We start from the raw sequence: 24153 nt of genomic DNA, 5'->3' as shown, positions 1-24153 counted from the left end.
GGCCAAGCAACAGAGACCACCAACGTGAATGAAAACCCAAAAATCCAAACACAAAAGGATTAACTCTTGTGATGGTCTCTCTGTTTAGCCCCTGTGGGATCTGCCCAGGTGAAGGGGCGGGCCCCTCCGCCATGAGGATGTTGGTGTTTGGGGCTGGGCTTCCCTACGCTTCCTGAAGTCACACACTCTCTTGTAACCACTGGGGTCTACAGGTCAGGGGATGATGTGGTTGCGTGAACAGACTTTCTCCGAGGGTTACTATGGTTTTACCACATGAGAAATATTGGTTTAAACAAACTCAATTTGCTCACCCACTCCGTCTCACTAGGAGCTTCAGTGTTGGACAGTGTCCACCAGTGTAGACCATGTCTAAAAAGGAGAGCTGAAACAAAACCCTCTTAAACGTATTCGACCTCAAAGACCCACAGCATCATCTCCTCCCTCTTTCCCTCACAAAAAACAATCTCATTTTGGGAAAAACCGCACACGAGGATTCTCAAGTCCTATGGATCTGTAGACACATCTGAGAAGCTTTCAGAAAAACCGCATTGCTGTTTGTCAGCCTAGACTTTCTGAAGCAGAATCTTCAAGGGAATCCACATTCCCTGGAGCTACTTCTTCTGGTGGAAAATACACAGTTCCCAGACTCCCTTAGGTTGCAATGGCAATGTTGGTGAAAAGCACCAGCCTTGGGATTGCATGTGTCAAAATAATGCAAGCAGCAATTCGACCTTACTTTGTCCTTAGGTTATAGCTAAACAGTCCCTTTTCGTGTCTCTCTCTCTCTCTCTCTTTTTTTTAATTTCACATCGACATGGCTTCCATTAAGCTGAGCCGGACCTCCAATCCTCCTGCCTGACAAGGCATCAGCCTCCTGTTCCAAGTGATTTACATGATGGTGGCAGACAATTTGCAGAAGTCAGGCAATTAATCAGGTAGCTAAAAACGTTTTTACTAAAGTAGTCAAGTAATTGAAACATCCCTGAGAAACTGTAATTGATCTACTTATTCCTGAGACAATATCTGGATATTATATAAGCAGGTCACATTTTCCCCCCCACCCCCAAGCTCAAAACACCGGGTGACTGGTATTGGGATATTTCAGTGCTGAGTTAGAATCCTTACGCAACATTTCACCCCTTCCTTTCCTACCAGGGGAAGGTAGAAAATTGGAATGAAGTATCAACACAGGAAACCGTGGTTTCTTTTTTAAAACAAAATAAATCAGCATCTTTTATTTGAAGATCCATAGTTTCTAATGCAATTTTCCTTGAGGGAGAGATAGAAATCTGAGTTTGCATTTGAAACAAAACAACAATATAAGCGTTCTCATTGAAGACTAGACGTATTTTGGCTCATTGGTTTCTTTCAAATTAGAAATAGCACATTTAGGGGCGCCTGGGTGGCTCAGTCGGTTAAGCGTCAGACTTCAGCTCGGGTCATGATCTCATGATTCGTCAGTTTGAGCCCCGTGTCAGGCTCTGTGCTGACAGCTCGGAGCCTGGAGCCTGCTTTGGATTCTGTGTCTCCCTCTCTTTCTGCCCCTCCCCTGCTCATGCTCTCTCTCTGTCTCAAAAATAAATAAAAACATTAAATGTTTAATAATAAACATTATTTTAAAAAATTTTAAAAAAAGAGATAGCACATTTGGAAAACATTTGGGGGGCTTCTTAGAGTAAATAAGTGGCATGGAAGATTGGTTTTTGTAAAATTCTCAGATGCCTTTTGCATATCTCAAAGATGATTGAGCATTCGTAGGAAGGCAGGATAGCTCCTCATGGTGAGTGACAATGTTTTCAGAGTGTCCTCCTAGAGAGATTTGCTGCCAGAAGTAGATGGGATTAGGCCCCTTCTTGGTTCTGGAATGTCCCACACCAGGGGCAGGCTTGTATTGAACGGTACCTGGGACTTCGGAGTCTTTATGTGTGTGTGATCAAGGCGAGCTCAGAACACTGACTTCTAGCAGGGACTCCTCCAGCTGCCCTTTGTGGGCATGATTTAAAATCAGGCACTTTCATACGTGGTCCTCCTACGGTATCCCTCTGCATGATTTAAAATCAGGCACTTTCAGGGGCTCCCGGGTGACGTAGTCAGTTAAGCGTCCACCTCTTGATTCTGATTCAGATCACGATCTCACAGTTCATGGGACGGAGCCCGGTGTTGGGCTCTGGGCTGAGAGCACGGAGCCTGCTGGGGATTCTCCCTCTCTGCCCTTCCCTGCTCTCTCTCTCTCAAAATAAATAAATAAACTTAAAACAATAACAAAACAAAATAAAATCAGGCACTTTCTACATAGCAGTGCTGCAGAGGGAACACAAAAATCCTACATTTAATGGTAGCACTGAAGTCACTGATGTCAACACTATAGCATCAGCCTATCACGAAAAATGTTACACGTATGAAACGCATTTCAGAAGGGTCCAGCTATCCCATGAGACTATTTTACCGGCTCGTGTTACACATGTCTATTTGCCGTTTGTATTTGGTGCTTCTCTGTTGAACGATGTTTGGAAAAGCAAAGACTGGAGACCAAGAAAATGGAGAGCTTCAGAAGAGTAGAAAGTGTTTACGCCTTAAATTCTAGTAGCAGAAAATCTATGTATAAAAATCACAGAAATGCAAATTAGTCGCCCCCACCAGTATTCTGAATGACGCATTGGTGTAACTGTTCTTGAGCATTTGCCCTTCTACATTGGAAATAATTTTAAGCATTTCCCTGGGGTGCCGGGGTGGCTCAGTTAAGCATCCAACTTCAGCTCAGGTCATGATCTCACAGTCCGTGGGTTCGAGTCCCGCGTCAGGCTCTGTGCTGACAGCTCAGAGCCTGGAGCCTGCTTCCGATTCTGTGTCTCCCTCTGTCTCTGCCCCTCCCCAGCTCACACACTCATTCTCCCTCTCTCTCTGTCAAAAATAAACAGTAAAACAAAAATTTTTTTAAAAATTTAAAAACTTTAAGCATTTCCCAAAAGCACCTCCATTGTAATTATCTCCAAATCTTGTGAACGGATGGCCCTCTTTTACTTGGTTTTTCCTTGAAAAAGCAAAGAATAAGAGACTTTATTATGAAGCATATCACCTCTTAGTGATTACATAGTGCTCAATTTGTCCCCTATTCGAGGGTGTTAGCAATTGTAGGTTAATGGGGGACTTTACCTACTGAAAAAATACAACCCATACATAATGGCTAATTCTGTTTTTCTTTTGTCTTTGGGGTGTATGGCTTTATGAACAGGCATATAAAATGTTGTGTTTTGCTTTAATAAGCAGTAAGGATTTTGCTTCAGCCATGGCTAGACTTTGTTGGCTGACCAGCGCAGTCACATTCATATGCTTAATATGGCAAAGCGAAAGGTAGGCACCACAGTGTAGACGGTGAGCCTCACCCTGTGTTCTGAGCTCTAGCCAGAGGGACACAGGGGACAGGCTATCCTGGGCGGGCATGTGAGGAGATCTGGAACTTGCATGCACTCAGTAGAACGAGGGATGTAAGCAGCATTCATGTAGCAGCCCATCCCAACTGTCATGTCCCAGTGAGTTCTGCCATGGTCCAGCCATCGTCACCGCCACTGAGCTTGTATGGCTCATGGACACGAAGGACCCACTGTACACGCCACAATACCCTTCAGTGTGACCTCACAACTCAACTACTGTGAGATGCTGAAGAAGAAACTCACCCTAGTCTTTTTTCTACTTGGTTTCCCCATCCCTTGGCACAGTCAGTATAAACATTTAGTGTCTTTGTGTTAGATGAATGGGCTTTGGGGAGGTAGGTGGCACCTGGGTGGAAGCAAGACACTCAGAGTGTAGAATTTGGACGCAGGGGACCTTGCTGGTGAAAATGATGCGAAATGTGCCTCTCGGTCCCCAAACCACTGGAAGAGCAGATACCTTGAAGTTTAGACACAAGAACAATAAAGCTAAACTCCCTCTAGCTCATCACTACAGTTCCTCTTCCAGGAATCTGTCTCTGGCTTTTCAAGGCCATGATGGGCACCATATGGGGAAAGATCATGGATCAGAAGACCTAGGACTGCAACTTTATTTTACAATTTTCCAGAAGGAAGATGCTGAGTGAGAGTCTAGATGCGGCCTGGGTGAATATGGAAAGTGAGGAGGAAGACTTTTCTTTCCATAATGTAATTGTATGGCCAAAATGACATCCAAACAAGGACGGTGGGTAGAAGACAGAATTATGAAAATGCCCTGTAGTTCCTGGAGAAGACTTCCATATTTTTGGAATCTTGACAGGATCAATGCAAAGAGGTTCCAACTTCCACCAGGAACCAATATGGCGGAGAACATGCATTTGCATGTGTCAGTCTACTTAAAATAAAGCTACTTAAAAAATCATCCAAGATTTTTTTTTAGGATATCATTTATATGCAGAAAAAAACGAAAATCAATAAATTAGTTTCCCAGTGAAACTGGTCACCCAGGATTTTAAATGGAGACCTTACATCCGGAGAGTTCAGCTCTGAAATCATAGGGCCTATTTCAGAGTTCGATCGTGGAGGTTGTATCAACCAAACAAGAGCAAGACAAATTGGGAATTACAAAATAGATTCCCGTATAATATTTTGCATCTGAGTTATTTCTACACTATATCTTAGTTTTATGACTGAACAGTAACGATCTAGTGTTGGCTGAAAACATCACGATAATTTACATGTGTGTTCATATAATATACTTGCAAGTAATTATTTGGAACTGATTTGATAGTCACTCAGCTTTGGTTTTTTTAATTATAAAAATATTAACATAAATTTACTCATGATTTATCTCACGCAACTCCCCATTTTGTTTCCGACGACGCCCTTCTACACCGGTCAGGTTTTGGCATTCTTCCCTTTGGGATGTTGTGGTTTTTCTGGCTTCAGATAGAAAAGGTAAAAAGCATGTTTAAAAGCCGGAGAACGGGCAAGGAAGAAAAGGTTAGGACAACATAAGGTCCTCATTGTGCCGCCAGCTAATTACACATGTGGTTCCGGGGAAATGAAAACGGCATGTTATCAAGGAGACACTTTGCATTCTCAAGTCTGTAAAGTAAGCAGCTTCATTTTCAGGACTACCCACTGGCCCTTCATGACGAGCCGACTCAATTCTGACCGTAAAATGCTTGTGGCACACAGCGTGCCCATCTTTCCCCCAGATCGCTGCCACGGGGGGTGGGCAGGAGGGAGATTCTTCTTGGTGTTGTTTCAAAACAGGTCCTCGTGCTGTCGAACACGTTTTATGATGGCAGGGTTTAGTTGCCCTTGAGGCTTACAATGGGAGAGGGTCAGTGAATAGGTAGGTCTTTGACACCAGTAGGTGTGGAATCAGCCCAGAGGGGACAGGGACGAGGGGGCTGACTGACGCCCTGGGACTCTTCTGGACGCCCTGCTTGGGGGACTCTGGCAGGTGGGCACCAGGAAGATAAATCACATAGGTGCACGTACACACAGGCGTGGAGAGAACTGTCCATCCAGAGAGCTATGTGTGCCCTGAATTATGATGCAGGTCCCCTCCTAAAGCCTCCAGCTGCCTCTGCCGACACGGATCCTTGAAGAATGGCAAGGGACAGCAAGGAACAAAGCAGACAGAGCCGGCCCACGTGGAGCTGGGGCCGTTTGAGCAGGTTCATCAGCAGGCGGGCTGCAGAAGGTGATGGCTGCATGAGCCTCGGGCAGCGACGCACGTCTGTGACATTGAACTGTGGGGCAACACGAGCTTTTGTTTTATTTGTCCACTACTGTGGCCTCAGTCTTCTGAGGCGGCTCCTCTCCTGAGCCACAGAAAGGCGGCAAGGAGGGTTGACCTTGTGAGAAGCTGAGAAAAACAGGTGTTGGGCGGACCCCTCCGATGGCAGTTGAGCTGCATCTCAAAACTGCCCATTTGGGAATGAAGAGGGCAGGCACCGTGCTGGCTCCCGTCCTGCCCCTGTGAATTCCGGCCCCCACCCATACACCTTGATGTCCTCACACACCCCGGCGGCCTGCGGAGGTCGGGAGGTCCGCAGCTTTGGAAGAGTGTGCAGTTCTGAAAACAATTTGGAAGTGGTGCAGAAAAATGTCCCAAAGAGAGTGTGGGTGTCAGGGAGACCGTTCAAAATACGCATCTTTCCCTAAGCGCCTACAGACCATTGTAATAGTTGACCACATATTAAGTCATAAGAACGCTCAAGAAACGCCAAAGATAAAGTGCCTGGAGACCACGCTTCTGTCTACCATTTCCTCCATATTCTATTGACATGGATGGACACTAATGTATACATTAATGAGAAGGTAGGTAATGAATTCTTGCCTATTTAATAAAACATACAAACATGGGTTACGTAAATCAGCGCTGGGTTACAGGAGGCATTATAACCAGAAATCCAAAGTATTATTAGAAATAAGTGGTATTCGTTGTCCCACCTACCAAAATACTATGTTGAAATAGACTGAGTCATGGGGGGATATCACGTCCTGAAAATTTACATGAGAAAACACACTATCTTGAAAAGAATGAAGTATTTCCCATAAAGATAACAACAGTATCTAACAAACAGATAAAAACAGTAGCACAAACCCCAAGGATGTAAAGGGAAAGATAACCAAGTAAGAGAAGAAACAGACAGTAGAGATTATAACCGTAGGACTGGGAAATTCAACGTAAGCAAGAGTTGTTCTTTGTAACAAATTGGAAGAAGAGGTAGGTCTCCGCCAATACTGACTAACAGATGAGGAGACGAGATAGAAAGAAGTGGGGCTGTATGGCTAGTATTTCTCGAGTCAACTGTCTAACAATACAAGGGGATTACATTTTAAATACAGGAGGGATGGGGGAGCCTGGGTGGCCTCTCACTTCGGGGGGGGTCATGGTCTCGCAGTCCGTGAGTTCCAGCCCCGCATCGGGCTCTGTGCTGACAGCTGGGAGCCTGGAGCCTGCTTTGGATTCTGTGTCTCCCTCTCTGCTCCTCCCTTGCTTGCACTCTGTCTCTGTCAATCTCTCTCAAAATTAAATGAATGAATGAATGAATGAATGAATGAATAGAGCAGGGGTCATCAATGCAGGTAAGGCAGAGATGAAATGCAGAGGAGAATATCATCACCCTTTTACAGACTCTGGCGTTCGGGAGGGACGTCATTCTTAAGCTAAGTTTAAGAATCTTTTTTCGGGCTGGCTTACCAAGAGGTGACAGGAATGAAAATCCTACGTGCTGAAAACGCTACAGCAGTGGTTAAAAGGGCTTCCGACAGAGAGGACGTTCACGGGCCATTCAAGAAGTATATCATCCCAGTTTTATACAAGTGACCGAACAAAGGGGAGCGATACACATGTAATGGCCCCCATCCTGCTGTTAAGGCTGATGTGAGTTTAACAGGCGGTGGGGGGAAAAAAACCAAACAACAAACAAGAAGTCCATTGCACTTAGGAATTCGGTTTCAAAAATCTAACAGCATTACGAATATGTTTCACCCAACAAGGTACCAAAAATCAAAAGAGGGGGCCATGACCTAGCTGGGGATGTCCCTGCATGGCAGAGATTTATCACGGGGTTGGATTTTGAGAGAAAAATAAAATCACCTGGATGGAAGGAGAGAAAGAAGTGATAATATTTGAGTCTCCTCTGTCAAAACTGTCTGTAATTAGGAATCCAAAGGAACTTACTTAAGGGGTTAAAAGAATGTATAAAAATTGCACAACACATGCCTCCTGAAATGGGGAGGTGCAGATGTGAGCTGAAAGCATCCTTCATGCATTGTGGGTCAGAAAAATTGGGGGATCCTCCTTGAAAAAGAGGTGAGGGGAGCCTGAGTGGCTCTGTCGCTTAGGCCTCCAATTCTTGATTTCAGCTCAGGGTTCCCGTTCATACATAGCACCGTGAATGTCTGATAGATTTACACACTAAGACCGTGAGTTCCACCAGGTGACAGATCCCCTCCCCCCGTCACCCTGTTCTGTCAAAGTCAAGGAAAAAATAAAATACATATCCCCATTCAAGAGCACGTGTTGATGAAGCATACGTTCACTTAACCAAATGAAGAAAACCCTGAATGCAGGATTTGCCGTGATGTTTAAGTCAAGATGGGGAGACGTGTTCGTGAGGAGGATGTTAGATAAATTAATGCTCGTCATGGTCCTCGATTTTGTTTGGTGGACGGGCTGAAATAGACTCCGGGCTCCAAGCTGTCAGCACAGAGCCCGACTGGGGGCTCAAACACATGAACCGCGAGATCATAATCTGAGCAGAAGTCAGATGCTTAACCGACTGAGCCACCGAGGCGTCCCTCCTTATTTCAGATTCTTGATACAGCATTTTGTTTATAGTGTTGGGAACACAAATGATGAATGGTTGGACCTCAGGAATACATACACTTCCTACGTCAACAGAAGTACACAGGGGACAGTACGTTCTCTGTCCCCAGCCCTAACACATGCCACCAGCACACAGGTGACATACATCTGCGTCAGGCGAATCATGAAGTCTCTAGTATTGTATGATTACATCCATCAGAAAGCTTGTTTCAAAAAGTAAGGAAAGGTTGCCTCATCAGTGCTGAATGCATTCCCATGGCTAAACAGGCCTCCCTAAATGAAATGTTTGGAAATGAAAAGAAGAATGGAATGGAATGGAATGGAATGGAATGGAATGGAATGGAATGGAATGGAATGGATTAGAATAGAAAAGAATAGAATAGAATAGAATAGAATAGAATAGAATAGAATAGAATAGAATAGAATAAGGACTGATCAGCTGAAAAAAGCCTTTGGAAAAAAAATTCTGAAGCCAGACTGTATGGACATTATATTTAACTTGGGTGTTGGTGAATATTTTCTGAACTTGATATTTTCAAAATATGCATCCCAGTTTTGAAAACTGGAAACTAACAGACAATATGAATTTCTGTGATGTCTACATGTTTCCTTTCGTACAGGAATTGGTTATTAAAACTACTGAGCTGATGTAATTTAATTAGTCGTCTAGCTAGTAATTAGAAGATTGTTTGACCAATACTGTACAGACTTTTTTTTCCCCCATATTTTCCTCGATGGTGTTATCTGTGGTATCTTTAAACAAACTTGTGTACTGAGTATTTTGCACAGATATTTTTAGAATGTGGCAGGTTAGAAGAAAAGGAAGTGTGAATCAGGTACGCATCAAATCAAAGGTAACAGATGGTCACTTAAAAACATCAACATTAATATCTTTGCACCCAGTCTGGGAACACACTTTCCTTCCTGCCTCAGCTGGGAGTGAAAGGTATCTGAAGTGTCTACTCACAGGGGTTACAAGTGAAACAATTATTTTAAGTAGCAAGTGCAGTTTGAAAGTCTCTGTTTGTTGGTGAGGGTATTGATGTTGGTTGCAAGACCAATGTGAGGCTGGCTCATTATATGAGCTATGCTTTTACCATCAGCCCCAGGCACGTACACTAGAGAGCTGAAGAAGGTTCAAAACTTAGCTCAGCCTCCTGTTGACTTGGAGGAGAAGAGTGGAGGTCCTGGGGAGAAAGAGAGGCAGCAGTTGCCAAAGACTATGATTGGGATATTCTAGATCCGAGTAAAAAGTCCACTTAATCTCCCCCCACCCCTGCGCTTAGGACTAATCTGGAACATCTTCCAGATCACCGTACATTCTGGGACCGAGATGCCTTCTCAGAAATTAGCAAGTCCTCTCAGGGGGACACTACCCAGTCAGGGGACATTCCAGGAAGCTGCCAGCTTCTGGCAAGCTCAATGGAGGCTCCGTTGGGTCGCTAACATTCAAACGGATGCATACATTTGTCCTGAGGCTTCGGACGGAGGTCGTGACCAGAGATTATGCATATTCGCTCTAGGAGGGGACATTTCACTCAGTCCGGGATTGTTATTTTGTCATCAGCAAATGCCTGTCATTTCTCATGAGCCAGTTGGAGTGCCCATTGTGTGTCTCCCATTCTGTTTGGCACAGAGAAGAGAATACTGAATGCTATTTTAGGGCAGATGGATTAATCTGCCTTGGTTCTGAGGTACCAAGTTTTATTACTTTTCAATTCAATTGTTGTATCAGAAGCAATTACGTCTACACCCCTAGAGATAATACATCTTCAAGGGTACACATGGGCATGCACAGACACACATTCACACACACACACACACACACACACACACACACAATCTACTATCTGCGGTGGGGGAAACAGAAATTGGAGAAGAATATGAAAGACCTTACTGGAGGGAATAAACACACGATTCTGGGATATCATTATTTGAAGATGTAAGGATATCACGTGAGTGCATCCCAACTAGTCATGATAGCATTTGATATAATGGGACCGGTAGATTCAATATCCCAGCACTTCTGGTCCTGGTGACAGCCTCGTTCTGGGAATCCCAACCACTTCCTGCTCCATTTTATATTCTGTGTGCAAGACCTTCCCATCCTGAGTTCTAGCCCCACAAGGTGCTCTATGCTGACTGTGGAACCCGCTTGGGATTCTCTGTCTCTGTCTCTCTTTCTCTCTCTCTCCCTCTCTTTCTGCCCAGCCCTGGCTTATGCTCTCTCACACTCTCAAAATCAATAAATAAAAACTAAAAAAAAATTCTCTCTTCAGAAGTATGTAACAATGGGAGTATTTACCCAGGAAAACTTTTCCTTTCAAACATCAGATAAAATTCAGTAATTTACTGGGAATCATTGCCAATTTGCTAAAGGTTAGGATTAGGAAAACATGATTTGCTATGGGAGAAAAATATCTCTACATTTGAGGCACAATTTTCGTATTTCCTTGGATGTCTCAATATTATTAGAATGTTTCTAAGTTCACAAGTAAACAATTTAGATGAAATAATATTATTCACATCAAATAAAGGTCTTCAGAATGATAGAAATTATTGAATGCAATCCATTACTCCCCCTTATGCTGGCCATTTCAGTCAATGATTTCTGGGCAACTTCCTTGAGGTGGAGGGATTTGGAACAGGTTGAGAGGGTTAGAAGGGGGGGAGGCTGGATGCTTTCTGCTTTATAACAATCAAACTAAGCAACATGAAAATCCTCAAAATGTAGACTTCTCAGGCCAAAGTCCCCATGCCTCTTAAATGCAGCTACATATCAAAGCGTTGTGGGTACTAAGGAAGGGAGATTCGCAATGTAAAACGTTTTAAAAACTGTTAAATGTCCAAAATTGCAAATTAGGTGTCTGTGGGCTTATCTTATTGTACATCCATATCTATTTGTGATCAAATGAGCATTAGGATCCAAGCAAAATAAATTAGTAATTCTGCGCAGAAAATGAGGTTTGATTTACGACATGAACGTCACGCCCTGGCACAGTCTGAAACTCTTTTACAGTTTCTTTAAATTGAAATTGACCCTCTTTTCTCAAAGAGTGTAATTTAAAACACCTTACAACCAATTATCTCCAAATGAAATTATTTAACATGTACACAAGACAAGGTTCATTTGCTAATGAAGACCGTAACAATTTGTGAAGGTGTTTATAGAATTACCAATATTTATTCAACAGAAATCTATTGAATTGAGGCTAAAAGCCAGTGCTATGGTGCGCCTTTCAATCTGTCTTTGTTTGCTTGTTTTTAATAATTAATGAGGCTTCCAATATTGCAGATGAATGAATGTTAACAGACACAGTAAGATGTGGCTAGATATAAAGAAGTCTTGAAAATTTATTGGAGGCAAAAAAAAAAAAAAAAGGATTTACTCTGTATTCTTTGTTAATAAAGCACTAGTACTTGTAAGCATTAACTAATATTTCTGGGTCCTGAGTTTTAATCCCTTTCAATAAGCCTGTTGGTCTCTTCAATGGAACGGTCATTGTCTACTGCCATATTAATTTGAGTTTGGAAAGGGAGCCTGTCATGTTGGGTCCATGAGACCCTCTATGTTCTAAAGGAGAGCCACCCTATGTTTTCCTATGTGGGTGGAAATCATCACGGCGGGGGCAACTTCACAAGACTTGCATTCTGCCTGCCTTTAGTCCACACCCTGATTTCCGTACCCTGAGTCCAGGAGAACCCAGTTCGAGAAATTAGGAACAGAAGCAATTGCATTGTCTACTTTGGAAATCGGTTAAATGTGTTCCTTAAAAAGAAGATACTCCTTTCTTTTTGGTGAAGCATTCTTGGCATCTTGATTTGGTTTTAAATTTGTCTCTATCCATAGCAGTGTGTGTGTGTGTGTGTGTGTGTGTGTGTGTGTGTGTGTATTTTCTCCTTCCTCTTCCCCAATCAAAAGCACCAAAAACTCTCTTTGGAGAACACATCCATTACAGAAATTTGAGAGACTTGGCTTCTTTTAAATACAGGTCCCGGACTTTGTAGGACATGTTTATGTTGATGCAGAATTCGGGGACGCACCCTCTCCAATTTCCTTCCTACGGTCGTGAGAAGTAGGCACAGAAGGTACATATATGTGCACACAGAAGCCAATGACATCTCAAGTTCCCCAAATACTGCTTTAGACCAAATCTCCAGTCTTCAACCATCACGTAGCCACGCAGAACCCCAGTGGTTTTGTGATGAAGGGGACGTTCAGTAAGTGAAAGCTGATATTTGTGAAAGAGACTATTTTATACAAAATCCTTCATGGAGGAAAAGAAATATACATGACGGATGATATCAGCAAGGAGCTTGACCTTAACCTGGGAAAGAATATGTAGAAGGAGAGATTTTGCTGTAGTCCTTCTGGACAGAAACTCTTGGTTTCAATCTGTGAAGATACCTGGCTGGAACAGACTGCTTTCCACCTCATAAAATCTGTCTGTGTTTGTGTTTATACTGGCGACCTGCCATCCTGTTTGGGTAAACACCTATGCCTTTACACCAATTCAAAGGTGGCTGTTGTGGTCCAGTGAATAGCACATAGATGAGGCAGGCAGAAAAGTCCGAATGCCCCATTAATTTCGACGCTCTGAGAAATGTGTAATGCTCATAGGATTTGACCTTCCTGGGGCACCTCGGAGATTTCAGGCAAAGAAAAGGAACCTCCCTTTTGTAATCCGTTAGTTAACGCAAACCGAAAGATTTCTATCAGCTATCTTGTGGCAATATCTGTCCGTTACCAAGCTTTCTGCATAAAGTAAACGCTACCCCAAAAGATTGTCCATCTAGAGGATGCTACCAGGATTAGAGGCAAACGGGATGACTGTATTAGAATGCACGGAGTTGATCATGTTCGAGTATGAACGCATTTGTTCTCCATTTTGGAAGGGTGACCAAAACTGAAGAAACGGCTGAGCCACATGCCCAGATGTGTTAGAAACAGACAAATGCAAACGTGTGTGTGCCTACAGCAATACCGATAGTCAGGGTGGGGGTTTCTCAGCAGCCCAGACGCAAGGGTCACCTCTAAGATCAGACAAGAGACAGGTCGAGGGAAGCCAGATGTTGGAGGAGGCCCCACAGTGCGGGGCACTCCAGGAAATCTTCCAGGATAAAGGAGCAAAAGCCTTGGGAACAGGGCACCAGGCAGTTATCAAGGAGAAAATAAAATGTTGGCTGTGGGGGCTCGGGCTATAACCCAAGAGGAGAATGTGGGGTCAGCGATCCCCAATCAAACTCATTCCCTTGTGCCAGCTAGATTAGATCAGCAACATTGGAAGGGGTTGCTTCCAAGTGAGACCAGTGGGCAGGCAGACTTGATTTGGCCACATGGCAGCATCTGAGAGGAATGAAGAGTCTGGAAGCTGGCATCCACCTCCACTGCCAGAGGCAACAGCATAAAACCTATCAAGAGCTAAATGCACATCCCTCATCAGGGAGAGAGAGCAAAGGCTCTATCAGGCAAGTAACAGGATCTGAAGTAAATGGACACACGAAACGTATACCATACCATCAACTAACACAATGAAATAGAAAGTGGAAAGGATAATGGCGGATGCCTCTTGAAGCGATGTTAGGAAATTTAATTTAATACAGGGAAGCGTATATCCCACTTTAATAAAGAAGTGAATTCCTAACCTAGGGGATGGCCAACATTTTCTGCAAAGTGCCAAACAATGCACATAATGACTGCCGGTTGTACGGTCTGGGTGACGACTGCTCGACTCTGGCATTGCAGCAGGACGGCAGCCACAGAAATACATAAAAGAATGGGCATGGATGTGTGCCAATAAAACTTTATGAACACACACATCAGGTGGGCCCCAATTGGTCTCTACGCTGTGATTCGCTGGCCCATGTTTCCCTTGCTACACAGTATTAGCATCTTTCTTTTTAATGTTTTTTTATTCTTGAGAGAGAGAGAGACAGAGCATGAGTGGAGAGAGGGGCAGAAAGAGAGGGAGACACAGAATCCAAAGCAGGCTCCAGAGCCATCAGCACAGAGCCCGACACGGGGCTCGAACTCACAAACTGCGAGATCATGGCCTGAGCCCAAGTCTGATGCTCAACGTACTGAGCCACCCAGGCGCCCCTCCCAGCATCACCATCTTATGGGAGATGAGACACTCAGCCCCCCAACACCCAAGACCTGTGGAAACAGAAGCTGTGTTTGTTACAAGACGCCCAAGAGAACATTATAGAATTGACTGCAGTCTATTGTCTTATGCTCTGTCACCTTGTAAGATTCAGGGGAAGTAGAGTTGCAATGTGCGTGTTGCACGCACTTACACACACACTCACACAAAGTTTGCAAAGCACTGCTCCAACACTTGGTCATTAATGGTGTTAACCTGCTCATCAGAGGAAATCTGATCATCAGAGGAAATCTCTTCATTGTTGAGACTACCCTAAACATTGTTATGAAAGTCTCAAAGGGGAGAAAAAAACTAAAACTCAACTCCATAAGAAAAAGTACTAAAAGTTGGTAAAGAAGAGTAACCTGTATGGTCGACAGAGTGTCTCCAGTGAGCTGTGACTGAAAGGCAGGGTCCCCCTTCCACATCTTTCACGAATGTGATGTGCTGCACGACAGGGCACCGTCACCATCAGGGTTATTGCTGCTGCCAGGCTCCCACCGCTCTGACATCGGGAGCAAGGAGGGAAAGGGTGTCCGCACAAGTTAGCAGCAACCACGCGTGTGAAGACCAAGAAGTGGGACAGCGGGGAGAAGGGGGCACCAGACTGTCTGGATGTCCACACAGTCACAAACATCTCTACGCCTGTGTCTATGCCTACTTCCATTTCAACATCTGTATCTCTACCATCGTGGACTGCAGGACCTTCAGAGAAGTCCCTCTCAAGGAACTTCACACCTGCCGGCCTTCTTCAGATGCACCAGAATGTTCTAGCTACACGGTTAACCACAACACACGTGATCGCCGGCCCCGAAACACTCCCTGCTCTGCATAACCCAGATAAGGGATCGCCTGCAGGACTCCCAGGAAAAAGGAGAACTGTACCTCTTACCATAAATTTTCATGACTCCTGTTCATAGGATTTACGGGCCAGAATTTAACTTGCACATCCGCAGACACGGAGCTTATGGGCAGAAGAGGGAGAAATGCCGCAGAGTGGAAAAAATAAACAGCTATCGTGGTCGTAATTACTGAGTAAACTGTATTCCACGTGGCCTGTTGAAACACACGTGCCCTTCTCCTCCTGTTTCAAAAGGTTTGTTCCTGTGTGCTTGAAAATGTTTTTGGTTTTTTTTCCCCTTTCATCATGCTCGGGAATCAGTTCCATTTGGATGGTTACATAGAAGTGGAAACAAAGAGGAATCTTTTGGAACATGGAGAAGATAAAGGGTTGACCCTTCTGTTACGCAATCTTACAAGGAAAATGTGCACGCGAGCACGTGCACACACATATGCACATAAAATGTCATAATCCTACACATTCCACGCGCCTAGGACAAGTAAGCTATCACAGCCATGCGATGAACCAATAGTCACCTACCTGAACACTGTCATCCAGCTGATGGGTAAAAATTCCAATAAGAAAAAAGAATCCTGGGGCGCCTGGGTGACTCGGTCAGTTAAGCGACCGACTTCGGCTCAGGTCACGATCTCAAGGTCTGTGAGTTCGAGCCCCGCGTCGGGCTTGGTGCTGACAGCTCAGAGCCTGGAGCCTGCTTCTGACTTGGTGTCTCCCTCTCTCTCTGCATGTCTCCCACTGATACGCTGTCTCTCTAAAATAAATAAACATTGAAAACATTAAAAAAAAAAACCCCAGTCCATCTCTCCTGTTGACGATTTCTAACAAAACTAATGAACCTAATTCAACCAACACAGCAAACAGCAAAGTGAAAAATAAGGAAACTTGGTGCTATGTCCCCATCGAAATGCACACAAAAATACTTTAAAAAGCGAGACTTAATAAAAAAACGAGTGCATCTCTCTACAAATAACCTCAATCCTGTTGTGTTGAAGTCAAGTATGTAGTGAAAAGGGGGAAAAAGGAGAAAGGAAGATCTTATTACAGAATAGAATGAAGGCTGTAATTCCTGTGAAATTGGTGAGCTGGACCCAGAACATATTCAAGTGTTTGGAGTTCTCCCAAACCCCACCTCTGCATCCCCATCACTTAATGCTTCTCTAAAGACACATCTTCAATTCTCATTCCTCTCTTGCTTCTCCAGGCTTCTCTTAGAGCAGCCACTGGAAAAAGGTCACTGATGCTTTCAACAGTTAGCCTGTTGTTGCTAAACTCTCCGGCCAAGGCACAGCACTGACCTTGTGAGACCCACAGCTATGTGATTATATCCCTGAATTCTGAGTGAGCGCAACGCGCAGGGTCTCCTTGCCAGCTTTCAACCCACAATGGAGGAGGCGAGACACGTACATCTTTGCTGACTTAGCTATGGAGAAGGGGATGGTCGCTCACAGAAGCGTCTGCATGGCCACCTGTCCAAAGCTTCACTGTTCCCAAGACTGTGCAATAATACCTTGCCACACTTGCAAGAAATTCATCAAATACAGACGGATGGGGAAATCCCTAGGTGTCTTTTACTCTGTCTTGTTTTAAGCATCCTTGTTGCTTGTACTGGGTTCTCCCAATGTCCAGAATTCACTGCCTTACAATGCTGCCCACTATTTACTTATAGAGAACCTGCCAGCTGAATGCTAGATTGGGTAATTCACAAGAAAGCATATTAACTTAAAGATTTGCCCATTGAAGAATTATTTGCCTAGTGACATAATCCCTTAAGAATAAATGCCAAAAGTTAAATTTCAGGTGGTGAACAATGGGTGCTTCAAAGATTTCGAGGAATGATCTCAAGGTACACTAAAATGTTAAAAAAAAACCTCTTAGCCTTATTTTAGAGAATCAATTCAAGTTTCAATCAATGTTTGATTAAATCTGCATACACGTTTAAATCCTATTTGTGGGAAGAGATCAATGTGGAATAATTTAAGTGATTATTTTTCTTTAAATATATGTAATAGATCTCTACACAAATTATAACTAAGATTTATGTCTTACCTGTACAATTTAACTCAGAACATGTGAATGGATGGTGGTGAAAATTTAGAGGGAAAGGATATTATTGCTGATTTCCTACAGAAACAAGGTTTCACACCAACAAGCTCCAGAAGCAACCACTAAAACTCCTGGATTATGAAAAAGAAAAGAAGGAAAGGAAAGGAAAGGAAAGGAAAGGAAAGGAAAGGAAAGGAAAGGAAAGGAAAGAAAGAAAAAAGAATCCACCTAGATAGCTATGGTAAGGCCAACAGAGCTTGGGTGTGGAATAAAATTGTACTATAAAATAGCATCAATTATTAATAGCATTTTTTCATATTCTAGATGGAAATGCAATGCATTTTTCAAGAGGAGATGCTACAAATATATATCGGTAATGGTCTCTGGTGGAATAAAATGTTTGCTAGCAATATACAGAAAATAGGTATGAAATGGACACCGTTAATGCATTTTGGGGCATTTATGTGTTATGTAATGGATGCCATTTTATATCCCACCTTATTGTGTTGGGGTTTAATTCAACTGAGTCCTGACCATTGCTAGGTAAGTGATGTTAGGCACGTTCCTCTGTCTGTTGGGGCCTGTTTCCCCCTACATAAAAGACAAATAAGCTAAACTGGATAAATATGTGCATTTCAGAGCTCAGCCACAAGGTTCTTATCTGCTCAAAAGAGAAGAACAAGATGTAGAAGATATGACCTGTCTGGAAAATGGGTCGTCACAAGTCCTCCAACCTTGCCTGCCATGAGGACCTCAGTCCTTTCTTGAAGTCTGTCATATGAAGAGTAGTTCCACAGAACACTCAGACAACTAACTGGACAAGCCGAGGAGGTGATTTAGTGTCTTTGTTTCCAAAGAGATTGAAGTAGATCAAGGTTGGAGTTAAGATTTTCCAGGCTTTTGCCAGCAACCTGCCTGAATCTCTTTGGTATGGGACTACAGCAGATTCCTGTTATGTGTCATTGGTGACATTTGGCTCAACAATGATAGGTAGATGGTGGATAGATAGATAGATAGACAGACAGGATGGATGGGTGGCCAGATGGATGGATGGATGGATGGATGGATGGATGGATGGATGGGTGGATGGATAAATAGGCAGATAATAGACAGATGATAAACACAGTTGGTTGAGGATATATGGCAGATGATAGATGGCAGATAGGTGAGAGAATACACCAAGTCAACCATGACAGTTTAGTATACAAAGTAATATACTTTCCAGCTTCACTGAGGTACAGTGGACGTACAATAATCCTCCCCTTTTTAAAGTGTGTAAACTTCTGTTAATTGTATAATTGGGGGTAACTACTGCCACAATGAAGACATAAGCATGCTAACAAGTTCCTCTAGCCCTTTGTGGCCAACCCTTCCACATTACTCCCGGCCCTGGGCCAACATGGACAGCATGGACAGTCCTGTAGCTTTGTCTTCTCTAGAATTTCATGTAAATGGCAGCATGAGTGTAGGTAGACGTCGGTGCCTGACTTCTTTCAGTCAGCCTAGTTTCCAAAACTCATCTCTGTTGTTGCACTTACTAGTGCTATGTTCCTTTGATTAGTGAATACTGTTCATTGTATAAATGGGTAAACAAAATATGTGTATGCACTCAGTTCTTGACGAACATATGGCTTGCTTCCAATTTTTTTGTGTGTGCTATTTTGAATAAAAATACTATGAATTCATGGGCACATCTTGGGTAGACATATGTTGTCACGTTTGTGGTGGATACCTAGGATTGGCATTACACGGCCGTATGATTAATATGTGTTCACATTTGATACAGTCTGTTTTCCAAATGGGTAAAACATATTATAAATTGTTGATTTCTTGAAGTTTATATTTTTAACACTTGATTACAAATGTCAGCAAATAGTGCGGTTACTATTAAGGTTTGACTGGTCTAAGAAAAGTTTTAATTTATTTCTTTTTAAAATAAATTTTATTACCTGAGGGGTTATACGTTACATATACAACACATGGTTAGTCAAATGCTTAATGTAAAAAAACTGTACACAAACATTTAATTTCTCCCAGGACCACAGAATTCTTCAGAACAGTTAATCCAGACTTCAGACACTAATACTGTAAACGTACATCTCCAATAGATGGCATATCCTAATTTACCACCTTATTATCTGTAAAAATGCAGCATATATCGAACAGACATTTTGAAGACAGATGGTTCTTAAAATTTATCCTATTTGATTTTAGATCACAGCGTGTGTGTCAAAAGAACACAAACTCAATAATCATCGCCTCTGGAGTTACTTTCTCTGTTCCATGCCCTTGAAGTGTGTAATAAATAATTTTCAAGAACAGATGACTAATTTTCCATGCACCAATTTCCTTTTCTCCAATTTTTCTCTGTGATGTTCGGATTCTTTTCATTCATCACGATAGTGGGTAAGACTCCCATAGACGGTTGGAAACCAGTGAGGAGGGACACAGTTGGTGTCTGAGATAATTTTTTAAAAAGGTGACAGTTTGCTCTGCAAGATAATTTAAGATGAAGAACCATTTTCTAAAATGTGTCCCTTTGCAGAAGGCAGAGTTCAGTGTTCTTCAAAATGATTCATTGATGAGACTCATTATTTGCCTTGTAGTATGACATCTTCATGGGGTACCAATTTATTGTGGGAGTGTTTGATGATAGATGACGGTGTGATGAGTTCCACCGAAAAAGACGTTAAGCCCAACCTCAGCATGTTGTGTCAATATTTGTTGATTCTACTTTAGACTGCCCACGTGGTTACCTGTTTTCAGAGGTGGCCAAAAATATCCAGATGGATAATTACACGTTGAAGTACAACAGCTATGGTACATTTGCCTGTCAATCTATGGCCTCGGATAAAATTCAATGCCAATGTTTTACGACGCTCCCGAAAGTGACCGTGATGATGCTTTCCTCTTTTGTAAGGCAAATTATATTCTGTTTATCATTTCTGATTGGACAAATTAAATCTAATTGAGTCTTCTTTAGTCAAGGAATGATTATTTTGTGCTTTCTACAGGAGCCGATTTTTCCCAGAGAAGCAAGGTCAATCTAAGCAATTAAAAGGATTAGTGGCTGTACTGTTTGAATATGCAATTTCAAGTACTCGTTACAGAATTTTCAATTTAAGAAATCCCCCATGATTAATTGTTGAAAATATTCATGAGAACCTCAAGCTTCAAGGACAGAACATATTTCTTCATTAAAATAGGGCGAGAGAGAAATAAGGGTTTACAAAATAACTACCCCATAAAATGTATTTTCGTGCTGTGCTCCTTGGCTTTGCTTTAAAAGAAAAAATCTCCTGGGCTTTTGAATATATGGGGACTTTCCACTTGAAATTTGTTTCGTTGTTTCTCTTCTCAGTGGATGTTTAGTTGATGAAGATGTTAACTTGATCTATCTCCTCACCCAAGAACTGGCTTCTGATTCAGACAGTGGTTGGTATACCATTGGAACAGTACATGCTAGTAAAGAAAATGCAACCTTGTTGAATACATTCATTGACCTATATATTGGAGATTCGAAAAGTAGCCTTGTAGAAATCAATTATTTATGGTTTCTAAATCCATCCTTCAAGACTTAGGAAAGAATCCCCGGATGTAGTTGAAACTTGTTTTCCCCTATTAGGACTGTAGCTTAAGGGCGCCTGGGTGGCTCCTCGGTTAAGTGTCTGACTCTTGATTACAGCTCAGGTCATGATCTCTCATGGTTTGTGAGTTCAAGCCCTGCATCAGGCTCAGTGCTGACAGTGTGGAGCCTGCTTGGGATTCTCTCTCTCCCTCTCTGCCCCTCCTCCATTCAATTCTCTGTCTCTGTCGCTCTCTCTCAAAGTTGATAAACTTAAAAGAAAACAAGACCTGTAGCTTATTCACAGTGGTGAGCTGACAAAGCCATGGACAGTATTGTTCTTAAAAAATTTTTTTAGTGTTTATTTTTGAGAGAGAGAAAGACAGAGTGTAAGTGGGGGAGGGGCAAAGAGAGGGAGACCCAGAACCCGAAGCAGGCTCCAGGCTCCGAGCTGTCAGCACAGAGCCTGACGCGGGGCTCGAACCCACAAACCGTGAGATCATGACCTGAGCCGAAGTTGGTCCATCAACCAACTGAGCCACCCAGATGCTCCAGGCATGGCCAATATTGTAAACAGAGTTGATGTTTTAAGAATTAATACGATTTAGGCATGCTCAAAGTCCATATGGTTATCAGGAAAGCACAATTATCCACCCAGATAATTCAGAAAAAAACAGGTTGATTTGTTTTAGGACAGGTTTAGGTTTTTAACATTGAATTTGGTAGTACCCTAATTGGGGGGAATTTACTTCACATTGATGAGATAAGTACAGAAGGACCCAGGACGTCACTTCATTAGTGCATTTTCAAACATACAAAAAATACTGCATTAGCTGGAGTAAGTAGGCGGTATACTTACAGAATATACCCTGAATTCTAACTGGCTTTATGCAAGAAGGGTATATGTAACAAAGGTATATTTTTTGATATAACTGATGTATCTGGTACACTGTCCCTTCTCTCTCTCTCTCTGTGTAGATACATAAGTAGGGTTATCTATGTGAACTTGAATACATCCTTATTTCCAATTATAAATTATTCTATAATAATATGTAAACTCAAAACTTATATATACATATAATTGTATATTATTTTAAATAATTTATAAATAGACACGCATATGTACTTTTATATTGATATATTTTATTTTATTTTTTTTAATTTTTTAATGTTTATTTTTGAAGACAGAGAGAGAGAGATACAGAAAGCGAGTGGGGGACGTACAGAGAGGGAGACACAGAACCCAAGGCAGGCTCCGGGCTCTGAGCTGTCAGCACAAAGCCCGATGTGGGGCTCCAACTCATGAACTGCGAGATCATGACCTGAGCCAAAGTGGGTGCTCAAGGGACTGAGCCACCCAGGCGTTCTTATAATGTTTATTTCAAATGTAGTTCATACATTAGTAACATTTCTCGTTCTGTATTCCTGTTTTTAACAGTACCAACGATTGTTTCTCCCTGAAATGGCTGATTCTTGCCAGTTAAACCTCCTTGTTTGGAGTCACAAGCCCATTATTTTTTAAAATGCAGCCACTGTTGTGTACTTTTGATAAACTCTTAATCTTTCCAAATTGCTGAAGATTCCTTTATTGATTTTTTCCCCTCAGTGGAAATTATCTTCCCATTTTAAATTACACGTAAGTAGAATTGTGACGGGCAAATGGTATTTGATAATATTATGGCTCATATCATCATGTTCATACTTTAAAAATACACCAGGCTATAATCTTCAGTGTTATTTGACAATGCGCCTGTAAGAATCATTACACACCTCCACGAACGCCGACTACTTATTAACACGATTTCGTATATTTCCCACACAGAATGGTCGACATAAATACACACTGTTAATATTTAAAGGATTCATCGTGACGTTAACTTTGTTTTGCTGTTTTGTTTTCTTATCGATGCATAGTTGGGTTTGCTGATAGCAACGTTTTTATGAAATACTGTCTATCTCTCGACACCACCCATTCCTGGGGAGTTAGCCCGCTTACTAGGACCTGAAGGAATCCTCGCTTGGGGCTCCTGGGTGGCTCAGTCGGTTAAACGTCCGACTTCCGCTCAGGTCACGATCTCACAGTCTGTGAGTTTGAGCCCCACGTCAGGCGCTGTGCTGACAGCTCAGATCCTGGAGCCTGCTTTGGATTCCGTGTCTTTCTCTCTCTCTCTCTGCCCCTCCCCTGCTCATGTTCTGTCTCTGTCTCAAAAATAAATAAAAACATTAAAAAAATTAAAAAAAAAATAAGAATCCTCACTTGGGTTTGGATTCTGGATGGGGCTAACAGAAGCCAGACAGCTGTGAAGGATGCATGGTTGAACTCAGCCCTTCTGGTTACCATAGACATGAAGGGGACACATATGATGATATATAATATGATATATAATATATAAAATGTAATGTAATATGGTATTATACTATATTTATGTACTTTATATGTTGTAATATATATAATTCCAGTCCTTGCTGGTGGTTTCCATGGGGGCAGTGCTGTGGTCTGCCTGGATGTTTCTCCTGCCCACGTCATTTCTGCCATATCCGTATCACTCTCGGAAGCTCTTACAAATTCTATTAATTAAGGGCTTCCGCACTAATGAATCCATTTCTGTTTAAACCAGCTGGAAGACATCTCCTTTGAAAAAGCTGATCCTGTAATAGGAGGCTGATCCTCCTAGCTTTAATTAGTGGTTCAGTTAATGATGTTGCTTGTGCGCTCTGGGACGCAAACATTCCCAAGGAAGCCCAGAACATCTCCAAGGCACGGGAAACCTTTTCCCAGGCGCCTACTCCTTCGCGGCCGTGACGTCGTGCGTCCTTGATTTATGTCTGTTTATTTACACATGTTTAGGAAAGTGCCACCTTCAATATAAGAGACAGGTCGCAGAGTACAATTTGGAAATGAGGGAATTAGTCCAAAGAAACACACATTCATCTCAAGGGTACTAATTAAAGGCAGCCTGATTTTAAAACCTGTTTTGGTGCGTGTTTTCACAATTTTTGAATTGAATTTCAAGCCAGTGGATGAATGCTTACAACTTGAAATGAAGCCCCAACCTCTCATTATATCTATGGGTTCTTTCAACAGCAATCACTCGTAACACCTGGGGGCACGTCCACATTAAATTCGTTTTGCATCTTTTAGGGTAGTTTTCATTTCCTATTTTTTCTTCTTTGCTCCATGTTGTACGGATCTCCAGTTACTACTAAAATTTCCGCAAGATAATACTCCCAGGTACCTTGTAATTCCGGCATCCTTCTCT

The 24153-nt window shown here is 42.5% G+C and overlaps 1 long non-coding RNA gene across 2 annotated transcripts in view; it reads right to left on the bottom strand.

Annotated features, from left to right (window-relative positions):
- LOC145714580 (uncharacterized) overlaps positions 1-24153 on the bottom strand; it is a 202599-nt gene that overhangs the window by 24970 nt on the left and 153476 nt on the right. For both annotated transcript variants that reach the window (XR_014136906.1, XR_014136907.1), the window contains exon 3: positions 15805-16036. This is a non-coding gene — a long non-coding RNA (uncharacterized LOC145714580). The remainder of the gene's footprint in view (positions 1-15804; positions 16037-24153) is intronic.

Source organism: Panthera onca, chromosome X, assembly GCF_046562875.1.
Source record: "Panthera onca isolate mPanOnc1 chromosome X, mPanOnc1 haplotype 2, whole genome shotgun sequence".
Taxonomy (NCBI): domain Eukaryota; kingdom Metazoa; phylum Chordata; class Mammalia; order Carnivora; family Felidae; genus Panthera; species Panthera onca.
This window is presented reverse-complemented; position numbering and strand designations above follow the sequence as displayed.